Source organism: Scyliorhinus canicula, chromosome 5, assembly GCF_902713615.1.
Source record: "Scyliorhinus canicula chromosome 5, sScyCan1.1, whole genome shotgun sequence".
Taxonomy (NCBI): domain Eukaryota; kingdom Metazoa; phylum Chordata; class Chondrichthyes; order Carcharhiniformes; family Scyliorhinidae; genus Scyliorhinus; species Scyliorhinus canicula.
Genome location: NC_052150.1, coordinates 194,602,728 through 194,606,697, shown reverse-complemented (window position 1 = coordinate 194,606,697; position 3,970 = coordinate 194,602,728).

Genomic DNA, 3,970 nt, shown 5'->3' with positions numbered 1-3,970 from the left:
AGTCATTTGACTCTTATTTGATTTATTATTGTCACACGTATTAGTATACAGTGAAAAGTATTGTTTCTTGCATGCTACACAGACAATGTATACCGTACATAGGGTAGGAAGGACAGACTACAGAATGTGATGTTACAATCATAGCTAGGATGTGGAGAAAAGATCAACTTAATACGAGGTAGGCCCATTCAAAAGTCTGATGGCAGTAGGGAAGAAGCTGTTCTTGAGTCGGTTGGTACGTGACCTCAAAATTTTGTATCTTTTTCCTGACGGAAGAAGGTGGAAGAGAGTATGTCCGGGGTGCATGGGGTCCTTAATTATGCTGGCTGCCTTTCTGAGGCAGCGGGAATTATAGACAGAGTCAATGGATGGGAGGCTGGTTTGCGTGATGGATTGGGCTACATTCACAACCTTTTGTAGTTTCCTGCAGTCTTGGGCACAGCAGGAACCATACCAAGCTGTGATACAATCAGAAAAAATGCTTTCAATGGTGTATCTGTAAACGTTGGTGAGAGTCGTAGCTGACATGCTAAATTTCCTTAGTCTTCTGAGAAAGTAAAGTCGTTGGTGGGCTTTCTTAACTATATTGTCAGCATGGGGAGACCAGGACAGACTGTTGGTGATCTGGACACCTAAAAACTGGAAGCTCTCGCCCCTTTCTACTTTGTTCCCATTGATGTAGACAGGGGCACGTTCTCCTCTAGACATCCTGAAGTCAATGACAATCTCCTTTGTTTTGTTGACATTGAGGGAGAGATTATTATCGGCGCACCTGTTCACCAGATTCTCTATTTCATTCCTGTACTCTGCCTCGTCATTGTTTGAAATCCGACCCACTACAGTGGTGTCATCAGCAAATTTTGGAATTGAGTTGGAGGGGAATTTAGCCACACAGTCATAGGTGTATAAGAAGGCTGAGCTGTAGTCAATAAATAGGAGTCTGACATAGATGCCTTTGTTATCTATGTGTTCCAGTGTTGAGTGCAGGGGCAGGAAGATGGCGTCGGCTGTGGACCTGTTGCAGCGGTAGGCAAACTGTCGTGGATCAAGGCAATCCGGGAGGCTGGAGTTGATTCGTGCCATGACTAACCCTTCGAAGCACTTCATAATGATGGATGTCAGAACCACTAGACGATCGTCATTAAGGCACGCTGCTTGGCTTTTCTTTGGAACAGGAATGATGGTTGTCTTCTTGAAGCAGATAGGGACCTCAGATTGTTGTAAAGAGAGATTGAAGATGTCTGCAAATACCCCCTCGAGCTGACCCCCGCAAGAACTGATTGCTCGTCCGGGTACCCCATCCGGGTCAGTGGCTTTCTGTGGATTGACCTTCGCGAAGGCTGCACTGACGTCCGCAATGGTGATCTCAGATACAAGTTCATCCGAGACTTCCAGGGTGGAGGGGGCGTTCTCGCTGGCCTCTTGCTCAAAGCAGGTGTTGGAGCCAGTGATTTTACATGCCTTCATCTTGTAGCCTGTTATGTCTTGCAGACCTTGCCATAGTCTACGGGGATTCGAGTTGCTAGCCTGGTATTCGAGCTTGGTCCGATATTGTCTTTTGACATCTTTGATGGATTTCCTTAGATCATATCTGGCTTTCTTGTATAGGTCAGGGTCGCCTGAATTAAACGCTTCAGACCTAGAACCCACGCAGACAGGGAGAGAACATGTAGACTCCACACAGACAGTGACCCAAGCCGGGGATCAAAGCCAGGTCCCTGGTGCTGTGAAGCAACAATGCTAACTACTGTGTTACCGTGCTGCCTAACCTGCTGTGTTTTTCTGGCATTTTCCATTTATACTTCAGATTTCCAGCATTCACAGTATTCTGCTTTTCTTCCAGATTTCCTGACTGCTAACTTCTTTCCCTATTCCACCTCACCCACCACTTTCACCCCAAATCCAACACCCGCCTACTATCTCTTTGCCATCCCACAACAGCAAGGAAAAGCAATTAACTGCAAGCTAAAGTGTTAACGCGTTTAATGAAATTGCCCTTTCCTGAATATAATTTTTGCACAGTCCAGTAATCATCAAGATGTGTAGTTAAATCACACTTTTTGCCCCACTGTGATAACATGCATGGGCAATGAAATTCCTGCGTCAAATTCAAGGGATGAAATGGTAAAATGCCCCCCCCCCCCCAACCCCCCGACTATGAACAGCTTGGACACTGGTGACGTTTGTTTTCTTTGGTAGTGCACTGTAAATGGTCAACTGTCCCTTCGGGTGTTCAAAGAGCTGGTGGGATGCCTCAGACAGGTGTATTGAGCACTCCCAGCCATCTTCTCGCTAGCTGACTCCAAACATGTTACACCGCTGTAACTCATAAGCCTCCCATATAATCCAGGTCCTCTTACTCCTGACCATAACTGAATAACTGGAAATGTCCTCTAACTCCATTGCCATGATCACCAAACAGCAAGACCAATTATTTCTCCTCAGCTTCCACGTATCTGCACAACTGGAATCCTAAAATACTTAATGCTTGAACTTCTATAAGATACCTTCCTTTCAGCATCTGCACTCGTCGCTTCTTCATCATTGAATAGAGCTTTAATGAGGCCAAAACAATTTCAACCAAGTTTTTTCCAGCACTTGGCGGGAGCACTGACAAAAGGAAGGATTAGCCAATTGATGTAATTGGCCACCACTTCACTAATTTACACACATCTACTTTACATAAGTTCGCACAAATGGAGAAATGTTAGACTCGTCATCTCAAAATCACCGTTTGCCTTGGTTTCAAACACATAACCATCCAGATGAAAATATAAGAGAACAATATTCTTCATATTTTAACATTCTGCTCCACACTATTCAGGTGTGCCTGAGGGCTGGCCAGTTATTGTATAATCTGACCATTTCCCAAGTGTGTCAATGTTATTGGTATGTTAATTATATTAAGATACACGTGTGGAGGGCACTGTTTAATTCAGTACGTGGAGCACTTAAAAGAGGAATGACTCCTTGGCCGTCTGTATTTTCTTTGGCCTTGAGAAGTAAGTGTTCTATGCGACAGAGATTGTAGTACATAGAACATAGAACATACAGTGCAGAAGGAGGCCATTCAGCCCATCGAATCGGCACCGACCCACTTAAGGCCTTACTTCCACCCTACCCCCGTAACCCAATAACCCCTCCTAACCTTTTTGGACACTAAGGGCAATTTAGCATGGCCAATCCACCTAACCTGCACGTCTTTGGACTGTGGGAGGAAACTAGAGCACCGGAGGAAGCCCATGCAGACACGGAGAGAATGTGCAGACTCTGCACAGACAGTGACCCAGCGGGGAATCGAGCCTGGGACCCTGGCGCTGTGAAGCCACAGTGCTAACCACATGTGCCACCGTGCTGCCCTGAAAGGTTGCATCCTCTTTTGAAGGAGCTATTGCTTAGGCTTTGGCAGCATTTCAGCTCCAATCTCCTGATCCTTGGTCACCAGTGTGGAGGGAAGCTGGGCAGGGGAGAGGACCCCCTCAAGGGCCTGCTCCTGGGTCTGGCCAAGCTGGCCATAATCAGATCCATGGAGCAGTGGGGTTTTACAACCCGGCTCTCTGCTCCACATTCACAGCTATGTTCACAGCCTTTGGATTGTGTTACAATACCCGACCAGACCCAGATTTATGTTTGGACAACCAGATGAGAAACCCAAACAGATTTTCAATTTGTAAAACTGTGAGGAAAGGATACTGCACCCCAGGAGCGATGACTCTGACCAATAGGTATGTTTTGTGTCAAAACAAACTTTAATTTACCACATTAACATTAAAAAAAGCTTTATAATTAAAAATAAAACAGTTCTTAAATAAAAGGGAAAAATCTTTAAACCCACGGTCTGCACCTATCATAGAATCATAGAATTTACAGTGCAGAAGGAGGCGATTCGGCCCATCGAGTCTGCACCGGCCCTTACAAAGAGCATCCGATTGAAGCCCACGTATCTACCCTATCCCCGTAACCCCAATGG